Raw genomic sequence first — 13694 nt, 5'->3', positions numbered from 1 at the left:
TTTTTGTCCCTCGGTTTCCTATTTTTTCACTGCTTGTTGGATGCTGTGGCAGAAAACCAAAGGGACAGTGACATTGGCCAAGTCTCAGTTGTCATTCTCGTCCAACCCCAAACCAGGGCCCGGCCTAGCTCACTCCTAGAGGGGGTGTGAGCTGCGGCAGGGGACCCAGGGTTCCCTGGGTCAGATGCACTGTTTGGATGCACTTGTCCCGCAGCGGGCCAAGGACAGAAGCCACGAACGTCTGAGGGGCGTTCCCAACAGTCACAGTGTTCCCGAACCAGGCCGCGAGGTCCTGAGAAGTCCCCCTTATCGGTGGTGGCTTCCACTGTCCTTTGAGGGGCCCCGAGGGGAACCCAGGAAGGCCTGTTTCAACCCCAAGAGTCGCTCCTCCCGTAAGTGGCTGACTTGTTTACATGACGAACAGAAATTGTTTGAATTGCGTCCTAAAGCAAACTTTGAAATCGCTTACCTCACCGGACTCCTTCATGCTTCTGAAGGTGCAGGGCTGAGATGAGGCCCCTACGCCGGCTGAGGACAGAGGCCTTCCAAACTCTGAGGCCATTTTTAGGTTCTGGGACCCAGATGACCTCTTTGACGAGACGGGAGAGGAGTACGACATGACGTCTGTTTCTACATATAGAATCCCTCTCACCCTGGGTACTCCTTGCTGTGTCTGTCCCTCACAGATGCAAATTGGACCCATTGGACCCCTCCTGTGGTCAGGGTCTCCTTTCTATCCCGCGGAGGGTCCCGTTTTGTCTTCGGGCCTCCCCCCACCGCTTTGCTCTGAGGATGGAGCGGCCTTTGCCTCAGTCTTCAGGTCAGGCACTTTAAGGGCAACTTAGAGGCCAACCTTGTTTGTCAGATACGGGTCCCCTTCAGCCTCACTTGCCTGTCTTGGGCCTCAGGGGTTCCTAAACGGGAAGTGGGGACCAGGAGTCTCTCCCCTGTGTGCTGTGACACTGTCTTGAGAGGGGAGCCCGTGCACTGATCTGCCTCGCCCCCGCCCCGGCCCCCCGTGAGTCTGGTTCTGCCCAGCATCCTCTGAGGCATCCTCGCAGTGCCCGTCCTACAGCAGACACTCTGGAATGTTTGCTGATTTAACCCACCACCCGAATCTACGGGCCGGAGAGGGCCTCGTGACATCCTGCCAGTTCATTTTTTGCCAGTCGGTGAGAGACCACATTTTTGAAATACTCACGTCTCACCACTGGATGACCATCCCAGATCCCAAGCAAACACCTTTCTGGATGACCCCAGCGGAACCCCAGGAATGAGCTCACTTCCCAGAAGGGTTTCTCCACCTAAACATCAAATCCTTGCTTCGGGGAAGCAAACAAGAAATTCCCTTGGAATGTCTCTCCTCGAGCTGCTCGAAAGCCAGGCTTCTGCGTGCTGAGATGCCTTCCGCGACGCTCGCCCATAAACTCCTCTTGGCGGGCTGGTGGCCCGTGTGATAGTCTGAGGTCTAGCAAAGATTCAGCTCTAAGAGGCCACCGAGAGGTCACGGTCTCAACGATTTCCTCTGTTACTTATCTCTGGCTTGCGGTGTGGGAGCCTGCCTTTGATAGAAGGCATTTCTACCACAACGGCACCAAATCAAGCATTTCAGTGCTTTGCTTTTTTTTTTTTTTTTTACGTTTATTTATTTTTGAGACAGAGAGAGACAGAGCATGAATGGGGGAGGGGCAGAGAGAGAGGGAGACACAGAATCCGAAACAGGCTCCAGGCTCTGAGCTGTCAGCACAGAGCCCGACGCGGGGCTCGAACTCACGGAGTGAGAGATCATGACCTGAGCCGAAGTCAGACGCCCAACCGACTGAGCCACCCAGGCGCCCCTCGGTGCTTTGCTTTGAGGTGGAGAAGGGACGGCTTCTCGTGCTGCGTCGTGTCACCGAGTAAATCGGGGAGTATCTCACTCTGCCCTGTTCGGCTGAGCAAATTCATTTCTGCGGCTTCCCTGGAGGCGCTTCCCAGACTCAGGGCTGGAAAGGAACCATCTCGGCGAGGTCGACGGTTTTCCTTTGAGTAATTCCGTTTTCCGTTCTCTAGGAGGCACTCGTTCGGCCCGAGATGGAGAGCAAAGCGTTTCTCAGGCCTCCGGGGCGCGTCTCTGCTTCCCAACCCGGTTCGCGACTCCCCCACCACTGCCCTGATGCGACCCAGGGCCTCCGCCGGCCAAGGCAGTCTTCGGATGCCTCTTCTTGGCGACAGCGGGTCTTTGTGCAGTGCACGTGCCAACAGCAGGATCATCTCCCCCCGTCTGGTCAGCTCAGCAGGCTCTTGGGTTCCCAGAGCCCCGGGGAGGATTTCTCAAGCTCATTTCATGTGGGTTTTTGCACCCCATCCTGTTGCATTCTGATTTCAGACGACTGCTGTCTCTCCTCTGGGTCAGACAAGCAGGGCTTGCGTCTGACTGTGATCCGACGTGAGGGGCCCGAATCAAACACCCGGCACCGTGGCCCGGGAAATTGGTCGCACGCATTATGCGCTCTGTTCTTGTTCCATCGAAAAGCATCCCAGCCAAAGGAAACGTTCGGTCCCTTTCTGTCCGACGCTCCACCTCTGCCCCAGGGTGCTGGGACAGAGATGTGCTGAGCGGGGCGGTGTCCATCACAGGGAATGACAGCACACGGGCTGGAGACGCGGCCACCTGTGGGACAGGACAGCTCCGGGCCCTGCCACAAGACCGGGCAATGCACAGTGACGAGGGTGTGCCCTGGGGAGTCACATTCCCGCAACAGCCTGCCCCTTCTCAGGGCGGTCGACGCGTCCCAGCCTCTCAGCCCGTCCAGGTCTGGACAAAGGGAGAGCTGCGGGGACAGGGGCAACGGAGGACAAGGGCAGGGATATATTTCACGGGCCATAGTTTATGGCAGTGCTTTCCTATACGAAACCTGGTTTACATGGTGACCGAGGGCACTGAAGCCAACGCATTACGCAATAATGGCCACTCTTCACCATGTGTCAGCATTCTTGATCTTTTTTTCTCTTTCTGTTATTTTAATTAAAAAAAAAAACAACACCTTTTTGGCTCATGAAATTGCAATTGCGAACCACTTCTGAAACAAAGCCCATATTTTGAAAAGCAACACTGCCTTAGTGTATGTGGAACCTTCCTGTGATCCGGGTCCCTGGGCCCTTCTCCAGGGATTCTAACTCCGTCTCAGGGCCCCGAATCTGCATTTTGTGTTAGCCTCGCTCGGATAGGACGGTGGTGAGGGCAGGACATGGCTTTGATCTCCCATCTTTCCCAAGTGTTCTGAATGGAGAGCCAGGTACAGAATAGACCCTTGACTGATGTTGGTTGAATAAAAGAGCGATGGAAAAGCAGGCATGGCCTGGTGATTTCGATCCACGTCCTAGAGGTCACTACTGTGTTCGATATGTCTCCTAATCCTCTTCTTTGTGGGGTCACATTTTATTGGACCATAATTTCAAGCTTACAGAAACGAGGCAAAAAGAGGACAAAGATGTCCATGTATCTTCCGCCTAATTTTCTAGTTTAGCCACTTTTCTTTTCCTTCACCCTCCCTTTGATCCGTCCGTCTAGCTATCTTTCACCTGTCCGCCAGTCACCCATCACGTATCAGTGTAGCTATGCATCTATCAACCCATCTACGCACCTTTCATCTATCTGCTTATCTACTGTTTTTTTCTTCCGAACGGTCTGAGAGTTCATGGTGAACAAAACGCCCCTTAATTGCTAAATATTCACTATGGACTATCTAAGAACAAGGACATTCTCTCATGCAGGTTACAGTGTGAGGGCCTCTAGACCGGAGGCCCAATGCCTTATAACTGGAGAGTGGGCAATGCTGATCTTCGGGTGACTTCAGCCTCCCTCCCAACCCCCTCCAGCACAGCCCCCCTCATTGTATCTGTATTACTGCCTTGGATTTTATAATGCAAACAGTCAGATGATCTCTAGACTTCTGAGCCTCAGAATTGCTTTGAGATCCCACGTGGAAGCAGCCTTACGTCTTCTAATCTGGGGATTCTCAAGTGCAGAAATTCTCTGACTGCCCTTGAACGCCCTGGGGAAATTCAAAGCAAATGCAAATTTCCAGACCTCAGCCCTGAGAGCTCCAGTTCAGAAGGATGGAGGTTTGTGCCCCAAGAAGCTGCATTCTACCCCCGCCCCCTCCTTTGTAAAAAAAAATAATTAAATAAAAGAATGAAGATCGAAATGTCTTCTGGTCTGAATGTTACCGATTTTGGGCTTTCTCTCTTAGCAGCGTATCATAAGAATTATTCCAGGTAGGCACATTTTCAAGTGACTGCATTAAATGCCACTGCTTTGATCTATTGGAATTTATTAAGTCACTTCCAATCAGTGTTTACTTGGGTTGTTTCCAGTTTTTCACTATTATAAGTAATGCTGGAAATACACATATTGCCAACAAATCAATGTCTACATCCCTGATTATTCCTTGAAGCCAGATTCTTAGAAGCATGATTACTGAGTCAAAAAACATGCTTAAGAAACCACATTTGATACATGCTTCCAGCTCACTATGTGGAGAGGCTGTGACAATTTTAACTTCTGTTAGTTTTGATCTCCTTTTAGAATTTAGTAATTTTTAAAAAGATGCCACTTTGCATTTCACTGTGGTTTTTAACCTGCACGCTTTTGTTTACCCATGAAGCAGAACATGATTTTATATGTGTGTATGTATGTGTGTGTGTGTGTGTGTATACACACACGTATATATACACATATATTTGCATATAAAGTATTTACACACACGTACATTTATATATATGTGTACATAGACGTGTATATATTTTTATCACTTACTAGGCAAAACATAGTTATATATATTTATATGTGTGCGTATTTTGTTCTTCTTTTTTTTTTTTGGCCATTTCTGTGAAATTGGCTATTAAGTAGAAAAGAACTATAATGAGTCTATTTTTCTGCTGTAGAGAGATGGTGTCATTCTCATAGATTTGTAAACATCCTTCTCCCCCTTTTATTTTTTATTTTTTTTTTAATTTTTTTTTTTAACGTTTATTTATTTTTGAGACAGAGAGAGACACAGCATGAACGGGGGAGGGGCAGAGAGAGAGGGAAACAAAGAATCGGAAGCAGGCTCCAGGCTCTGAGCCATCAGCCCAGAGCCCGACGCGGGGCTCGAACTCACGGACCGCGAGATCGTGACCCGAGCCGAAGTCGGACGCTTAACCGACTGAGCCACCCAGGCGCCCCATCTTCTCCCCCTTTTATAAGAAATATCCATTCTTTCCTTTCCTTTTTTAAAGACTTGTGGTAAGATACACACACCATAAGAGGGACCGTTTTTAAGAGTACAGTTCTGTGGCACTCAGCACCCTCAGGCTGTACTGAGGCCACCACTGACGCCTACCTTTTGTGCTTCTCCATCTCCCTAAAGAAACCTGTACTGTTCAACCTCAGCCCCCATTCCTTCCTCCCCGCCTTCTGCCGTCTGTCTCTGTGAATTTGACTCCGCTAGAAACCTCAGCTAAGTGGGAGCCTGGATATTTCACGACTGTCTTAAGTCACTTAGCATAATATCTTCAAGTTTGCACCCATGTTGTAGCGTCGCTCGGCGTCCCCTTCCCTTTTGAGACTTCATGATATCCCGTTGTATGAATACACCACGTTTTGTTCATTCATGCCTTCATCCATCGATGGAGGCCAGTGGCTTCCACCTTTGGGCTATTGTGACTAAGGCTACTATGAACCCGAGTGTAGGCCTGTCTATTCCAGTCCCCGCTTTCACTTCTGGGCATATGCCCGGAAGACGGATTGCTGGGCCATGTGGTAAAATTCTATGTTGAAATTTTTGAGGACCCACCATGCCGTTTCCCACAGTGGCCGTGCCAGTTGACATTCCCACGAGCAGGGCGGGAGGGTTCCAAGGTCTCCGCATCCTCGCCCACACCTGTTGGTTTCGGTTACGTTTTGCTTTTGTTTGTTTGTTTGTTGTTGATAATAGCCATCTAGTGGTTGTGAAGGGGTATCTCATTGTGCTCATTTTCTGTTTTAATCAAATGAAAGATGACAGCTTGCCCTGATTTCCGGCAGCCCAATGGGAAATTCATTCTGTCATTTGGTGGGAGTTTGCAAAGGTTGCTCTCCCTGCTTTCTAGAATCAGGCCAGCGCTTGGTGCTAGGAAATTAGAGGAGTGGTCTCTAACTCAACATCACCGCAATGCCCTGACGGCTCCCTGCCTACCCTTAGGGGCTCTTTGCTTCCAGGGAACATGTGTGGGCAGGGTTCTGGCTCTATAGGTGGTCTTGCTATCTCCTTGAAGACCTACCACCAGGTAGGTTTTCCAATCTCACCCCCAAGCTGGACCCACCTATTTTAATTATGGGAAAATTCATCAATTGGCTTTAAGGTACTCCAGATAATGTTTCTCCTTTATTAATTCTCAACTTGTTATTTCAAAGAGATTACGGAAAAATAAAGCCTATTCCCTGGAACTCACAACTCAGTTTCGATACAGTTTAACATTATGTCTTGTAAAAACGTTTATGCTATGCAAAAGAGACACATGCAAAGATAGTTATTACAATGTTTCCAGTAGTGCAAATTTATTTATTCATTTTTTTAATGTTTATTCATTTTTGAGAGACAGAGCACGAGTGGGGTAGAGGCAGAGAGAAAGAGAGAGGAAGACACACAATCCAAAATAGGTTCCAGGCTTCAAGCTGTCAGCACAGAGCCTGATGTGGGGCTCGAACTCACAGACCACTCCAAGATCATGACCCGAGCTGAGAGGTGGGACCATGAGAGGCTTAACCAACTGAGCCACCCAGGCACCCCTGTTATAGTACCAATTTAAAGCAACTCAATGTCCATCTGTGGGGAAATGGATAAACAAACTCATATATTCATAAAATGGAAGCCTGTAAGGTAGTGAAAGTGGATGAAATAAATGTACGCAAACCAACAGAGAAAAATATTAAAAATATAACACAGAGGGGGCACAAAGTTCTAAATGACTATATACAATATGCTGTGATTTAAAAACTAAAGGAACGTTACCAGATTTTTATGAATACATAAAGTCAAAATATAAATATATGGGAGTATGTAAATAATTTTAAAAACAAAATAAATAATAAACAAGGTAATAAAAATTTAAATTATGGGAATAGTTTCCTTGTGACAGGAGACACTAGGTAGGAACAGAGAGATGGGACTTGTGTTTAATTTGTATTTCTTAAAAAAAAAAAAGAAAATACCAAAAATTTAACCTTGGGTAAGAAGTTTATTTTATATTAAAGATATTATACTTTTACTGTAAATCATTTTAAAGTATTCTTTTAATAAATGGTCTGTAAACTTTTAGTCTTTTTTTTTCTGAGAGTTTTAAATATTTGTCTATATTTTTCCTCTTTTTTTTTAGGGAGGATGCATATTTGTTTATCTTTATCCATTTAATCCATCTGGAAATTATTGTAATGCAATGTATATCCAATGAGGATATAATCACATTTGATTTCTCTTTTCCCCTTCCTTCCTCCCTCCCTCCCTCCCTCTCTTCCCTCTCCCCCCTTTCTTTTTCTTTCTTTTCTTTCTCTTTCTTTCTATGAAATAGCTAGCCAATTTCCCTCAAATCATTTGTTAAATTATTTTTCCTTTCTCATTGGTTTTGATTGCTTCCTTTATCACATTGAGTGCTATTATAGCATTAATTTCATTGATTTGTGTCATTTCAAGAACCAATGGTAAACTTCTTTATTTAATTTTACAGTACGTCTTAATATCAGCTGATAAGTCCCATATTTATGACCTTCTGGCTCATAAACTATTATTTTCACCTGTTAATTTTTCTAGATGAACTTCAGAATTATTTTTTCATGTTAAAAAATTCCATTGTGATTATGCGGAATTCATAAATCAATGAGAGGAAAATGAAAAAAAAATAATATCCACTATTCCCCTTCATGGACATGACATATCTTCCTACTTATTTAAATCTTTAAAAATATTTGGTCAAATTTTGAGAACATTTCCTCTTATAAATTCTAGACATATCTTCTTAGAGATATTCCTTTGTATTCTATGCTTTTATAACATTTTTACTTTTCTATATTTATTTAAACATTTTTAAAGTTTATTTATTTTGACAGAGAGAGCACGTGTATAGCATGGAGAGAGGCAGAGAGAGAGAGAATCCCATGTAGGCTCCATGGTGTCAGCGTAGAGCCTGACGTGGGGCTTGAACCCATGGACTGAACCGTGAGATCATGACTTGAGCTGAAATCAAGAGTTGGATACTTAACCGACTGACCCCCCCCCCCGCCGCCAGGAACTCTGACATTTTAATTTTTTAATGTTTATTTCTTTTTGAGAGAGAGACAGCATGTGAATAGGGGGCGAGGCAGACAGACAGGGAGACAGGATCTGAAGTGCGCTCTGTGCTGACAGCAGAGAGTCTGATGCGGGGCTCGAACTCACAAACCATGAGATTATGACCTGAGCTGAAGTCAGACGCTTAACCGGCTGAGCCACTCAGGCGCCCCCCCCTCTACGTTTTTTTGGTTAACAAAAATATGTACAAGATACATTTGCCTTGATTATTATGGCATATAGAAAGCTACTGATCTTTGAATATTTATACTTCATCCTCTCTAGCCACTTTCCATTAATTTCAGAAGTTAGTTCGCCTGAGTTTTCCAGGAGTATGATCATATTGATGGCACTCATAACCATTTTCCTTTCTTTCCTTATGCTTACACTTCTTTAAATATGTTCCATGCCTTAATGCATACCCTAGGAATTTCAAGATACTGATGCAAGGATCTTTTACTTCTCTCCAATTTAATGTAAATGGTTCTAGTGATTTGTTCTTAATTGTGATGTTTGTTATGGCTTTAAAATAGTCTTTATTCCTTTAAGGTAGCATGCCCCTTTTCTGAGTTTATCATAAGGCTTTACCAGTGATATATGTTAAGTTTATGACATAATTTTTCAGCACCTACTGAAATAATTATAAAGTTTTTATTATTGCAACTATTAATAGGGATTATTGCATGAATGGATTTTCTAATTACAGGCACATTCTGTTAGGTCTTTTCTATACCATAGAGCTAATCTGTCAGACTGCTATTCGTCCAGGATGGTCACTTTTCTCAACAGAGTGACACTTGCCAATTTTTTTTTTTCTCCACAATGGTCTCTGTATCATTAACATTTTGTTTTCTGACAAGCTTTTGGTTTGCAGCAAACAGTTTGATTGTCGTCCAAAGGGTAAATAAACATGACTCATTGTAATGGTTAAAATACATTGTGCGAGTTTGAGGTTGGTGACTGTCTTACAGAAGTGAGTGGTACAATAGGTCTGACTCTTAACACCTCTAAATCAATTCCAGTAAAAGAAGACCGAGGAAATGAAAATGGAAGCCAATAAACCTTCATTGCACAATGGCAGAATTTGCTGCTACGGGTGCTTTACGTATTATTTGCACGGGGAAAGTATCACTTCTCCTGCTCTGGCACACGTTGTGCTCACACAAATGTGCCAACTACACAGGCCATTGTCTGTTACGTGGACCATTGTTAAGTGTTGTACTTCTAGAATAGTTTCTCTCGGGTTTCTTAGAATGTAGTGCTCATTTTCACTTAAACATTTTCTTCTTTTAATCTTTGAATTATTCAACAAAAATGTATTCAGGGTCTACTCTGTGCCCTATTGTGTGCTGGGTCCGGGCAAAACATTTTAGAAACTTTAGACATGATCCCTCTGGTTACAGAACTCGCTTACATATCCGTAAGTAAGATTCAAAGTTCTTTCATGCTCATTATTTGTACCTTGTCAGAGTTTATCAATTGTTACTTTTCTGTGTCTTTTGTTACATGTTTTAAGTACATAATACAGCTTAATTGTTGACGGTTTGAATGTTCTAGAACTAGTCATTCAGTATGTGCCAGGTAGGATTCTGGATACTGGAGATTCCAAAGTGAAGGAAAGAGACAAAAATCTTTGTCCCCATGGAGGTTACTCTATTCTTTTTTTTTTTTTTTTAAATTTTTTTCTAACGTTTATTTATTTTTGGAGACAGAGAGAGACAGAGCATGAACAGGGGAGGGGCAGAGAGAGAGGGAGACACAGAGTCTGAAACAGGCTCCAGGCTCTGAGCTGTCAGCACAGAGCCCGACGCGGGGCTCGAACCCACGGACCGCGAGATCGTGACCTGAGCCGAAGTCGGCCGCTTAGCCGACTGAGCCACCCAGGCGCCCCGTGGAGGTTACTCTATTCTAATGAAATCCCAATTATGCCATCAGCACAGAGCCTGATGTGGGGCTCGAACCCACAAACCGTGAGATCATGACCTGGGCTGAAATCAAGAGTTAGACGCTTAACCGACCGAGCCACCCAAGTGCCCCACCCAAGGCACCCAAGTGCCCACCAGGCTCTGCTTTTGTGGCTCCCGTAGTTTGAGTGGCAAGTGGATGCTGAAGGAGTTAAGTACACATGTGATCGGGATCACCAGGATGGGAAGATGAGATTGGCTCAAGGAAAACAGGGTGCCATGTATGTTAATGAGCACGGGAAAAAGCCATAGTAGCATTGATTCATTCATTCACTCAAGAGTCAACAAAAATTTCTGAGCTAAAATGACTCTGAGCCCATACGTACAGTGGCAACTTAAATACGGTCCCTTGTGAGTTTCCATAAACCCTGACGTGGCTTCCTAGCCGGGTCTAAAGTGTCTATGCAACCTACAAATGCAGTGGTGTTTATGAGAGAAGATTGTCTTCCTACATCATATTTCACTAACGATAATAGTAATGCTAACAGCTAAAATTTATCGAGCATTTTCTACATGCAGGGCATATGCTAAACCCTTTACGTGTATATTCTGTAATCCTCAAGAACCCTAAAGTAGGTAAAATTAATATCTCCATTTGAGCGACGAACATCCTGAGGCTTAGACGCCTGAGACACGGGTCCAAGATCACAGCGAGTAGGTGGTGGGTTTGAGATGTCATGGATGCACCACAATGTCATTGGAACGAGCTTCAGTTTTAAACGAAGGTCAGGGACGGGAAATGACTCTGCATACTTCGCCAAACACGTTAAGAATGTGAAATAACTCTCTCCCGGTTTTCACAGTGTTTCCGAGTAAATCATCTCCAGCAGAATCCACCCCCAGCATGCAATTCTTTGCATGCAGCCTACACAGTCACGAGGGACAAGACACTGTTCGCTGCGGAGAACGCTCCCACATCTCGCACCTGCCCTACCGCTGGTAATGACCTATCCTGGTTTCTTTTCAAGGACCGCATCTGAGCAAAACACCTTTTCCCCGAGCAACAGGTGTCTGCCTACCCACTGGAGCAGAACAAGAGAAGGTGGCCCATAGCTGGTCTCAGGTAGACACCACCATTCTGCTCCACGAAGGTTTGAAGAAAGGTTTGACGCTTTGAAGCTTCCGTGTCTCGTCGGGTCTCCTGTCAACACACGTGCTCGCCTCACCATCAACTCTCCCAAATGCGCTATATAAATGCAGACAGAACTGGCTCTCACCCGAGCCTGGGGGCACCAGGAGCATCTGCCTGTCCTCTTCCTCCCCGTCTCTTTCATCATTGCCATTATCATTTATTAAGCGCTAACTGTGTGTCCAGCACTCTGCTAAGGTTTTATCTGCATTCATGCCTCACAGCAATCCTATGAAGTGGCTACCTTTAACTCATTTCTCAGATGATAAAGCAGGCTGCGAGGTGGTGTAACTGCCTCAAGGTCACAAGGAGGAGCGAAGTCTGGATTAAAACATGAATCTATTTAACCCCGGAGGATGTGCTCTTAACTGCAAAGCTACACTGCTTGCCTTAAAGGATTTACAATAGGGTGTAGGATCAAGGAACAATGGACCAGATGTGTGGATCTAAGATAAGCCTGTATTTACATAAAAGTGATAGGGCTGAGATTTAGAGGTTCTTAATCTGGGGTCCATAGACCTCTGGGTGGCTAAAAATAGACTGTGGCGGCCTCATCACCCTCTAGAACAGGAGGCAGCGGTTTTTTTCCTTTTTTCTTAAAGGACCAGATAGTAACTATTTTAGGCTTTGCAGGCCATATGGTGTCTGTCGCAAACAATCATCTCTACTGTTGTAGTGCAAAGACAGCCACAGACAATATACAAACGAACTGGCAAGGCTGTGTTCCGATAAAACTTTATTTACAAAAATAGGCAGCTAGCCAGCAGGCTCTAAAATGGTGCGTGAGTTCTATGTATATATGTGCATTTTTGCTGTCCTCGGAAGATCCAAAGTTTTCCGTAGCTTCTCGTGACGATTCGAAATCCAAGAGGGCTAAGACCTGGTCTAAACGGTCTCCAAGCCCCTCCGAACTCAGACATTCCAGCATTCTATGGATTCTGCATGTGTTTTAAATTAACATTCTCTTAAAGATTCTTTCTCCCTAACAGCCTCATTTGATGCATTCTGCTGTGAACCCTTAAGCCGATTATAATCCCCCGCCCGTCGTTGAGAAGGAAACGAAGAACGGACTGCCATTTCAACTTCCCTGGCTTTCCTGGCCAGATGGTAGTAGCTGGAACACAAACACGCTCCCGACTGGAAAACGGCAGCTCGGTCCCGCACCAGCTAGCTCGACGTTTGCTCAGCCTTTTTCTTCTTCTTCCCAGAGATCACATTCTGTGTCCCACTGAGCCTTCACCACCGAAAGCACTCAGTTGTCTTGACCGTATTGATAACGCAGTTTGGACTCATGCAGTCAGCCAGGTCGGCCCAGGTATGGTGTGGAGGGAGAGACGCTGTCCGATGCGTTTCACTGACACATCTCTGCCTCTGTTCAGAGACCGGCCGCCTCCCAAGAAAACTTGGTTCTTCCTCTTAGGGTTCCCCAGCTCCGTGAGCTGCAGCATCTTATTAACCGCCTGCAATGACACCCACGGGTACCTTTACCCTGCCCGCCGCTCTGTGGGACTTGGGTGCCCCTAACTGGGATCTTTGGGTGGACCTCGCTGATTATGTTCCATTTTTGTCCAGAGTCTGGTACCCTGCTGGGCATATCTGTTCTAGCTTTTTAGCACCAAGATCCCTGAAAGCTATAGCCACTTTTAAACGCTTGCATTACCTCTGAAAATCAAAACAGTGATTGTCCCATCAACTCGAATAAGAAGCCAGATTGCTTTCAATTTGAGGGAGGAAAAAGGAGATACGTTAAAACAAGGAATCACAAATTTGCACTTATATTGCAGGTTTCTGAGCACGGCGCAAGAAGCAGGAGAGGCACAAGGGGAGAAAGGACAGAGGGCTGGAGGATGACGAACGTCGAGGCCGACAGGGGTCTGCACGCTGCTCCCCCAGTGCGCCTGCGCCCGAACTCGGCGTCGCCAGCGCCGGGCGATTTCTCAGAGCGAGCGACCCCCGAAGAAGGAAATAAGCCCGCAAATGAAAATAAGGGGAACGTCAGTCACTCAGCCGGGACTCGTGGAGACTTTATTCCAGGCTAGACGCGTGTATATATCACATCGGCGTTAGTGCGCGCGCTCTGAAATGAAACCCAAGAGCGCCACGTGGTGCGGCTTGTCCCTCCAGCTCGTGTTTCAGCTCGGCCTTCTGGTCGCCGTCACCTGCCAGCAGCGTGGTGCCCCGTAAACAGAAATGGGTCGCGGGCGCGTGGGTTGCTCGTGTCCTGGCAGGTCATTATGTGACCTTGGCTGGCCAAGCCCTGTGCCTTAGTTT

At 45.9% G+C, this 13694-nt stretch overlaps 1 protein-coding gene across 7 annotated transcripts in view; it reads right to left on the bottom strand.

Annotated features, from left to right (window-relative positions):
- RNLS (renalase, FAD dependent amine oxidase) overlaps nucleotides 1-13694 on the bottom strand; it is a 346559-nt gene that overhangs the window by 72135 nt on the left and 260730 nt on the right. The gene's annotated exons all lie outside the window — the stretch shown is intronic.

This window comes from Panthera onca, chromosome D2 (genome assembly GCF_046562875.1).
Source record: "Panthera onca isolate mPanOnc1 chromosome D2, mPanOnc1 haplotype 2, whole genome shotgun sequence".
Classification (NCBI taxonomy): domain Eukaryota; kingdom Metazoa; phylum Chordata; class Mammalia; order Carnivora; family Felidae; genus Panthera; species Panthera onca.
This window is presented reverse-complemented; position numbering and strand designations above follow the sequence as displayed.